The following is an 851-nucleotide window of genomic DNA, read 5'->3' as shown; positions in this document are numbered from 1 at the left end:
ATAATAAATATGACCCCTTGCATGCACTGGATCGATCACAGGTTATAGTATGGAACATGCACTAATACAAACCAACTGTTATTACAACCATAAGTCTAATTAGTTTTACTGATTATTCAAATTTTATTACACACCTCTATACTTATTCAAGCGTCCCAAAATAGTCTACCTGGAAAATACACCCGACTATCTACAAACACTCACTTCTGTCAAATCTGGAACTCAAGCCTGTTCTGGCTTAGCTGAAAGATTAGATTGATAACAAGTATGAGCGAAAGAAATGCTCAGCAAGCAGTATAAAATGTGCTTGAAATGATAAACACATTTTGATAATAACTGAAAAACAGGATAAAATCAGTAATATTTGATCAATAATAAAAGCTTCACAAGCTATTAGCAATAAACGATAATTTTTAGATTAAAATCTAACTCCAACGGACGTACTATCACATGCTGATCAGCCCGTGTGGTAGCACAAGGTCATAATCATAGAAACATGTCCCCAAAACACGAGTACTCAAATAAAAGGCAATATATCTGCCTATGGCACCAATTGTGTCATAATATTTCATATAACACATAGAAATAACCCTCTGCTAGACCATCCATCCCGGTCACTTACGCATTCATCCAATCCATAAATATTTTGATCAAAGGAGCCGAATCAAACTACATCATTAAATATAACTCCCCATTTCTCATGGTCCAGAGCTATCTCAACATCGATGGCGAAGTAACTAGACAATTAGTTATTCGCTAATCTCAATTCACAAGTTTTACTGTATGGAGTAATTTGTAGCGCAATATAAATATTTAACTATTCTGCACTTAGAATTGTATGAAAATTGAAA

Source organism: Apium graveolens, chromosome 11 (assembly GCF_009905375.1).
Source record: "Apium graveolens cultivar Ventura chromosome 11, ASM990537v1, whole genome shotgun sequence".
NCBI classification, from domain to species: domain Eukaryota; kingdom Viridiplantae; phylum Streptophyta; class Magnoliopsida; order Apiales; family Apiaceae; genus Apium; species Apium graveolens.
Note: the sequence above shows the minus strand (reverse complement) of the source record.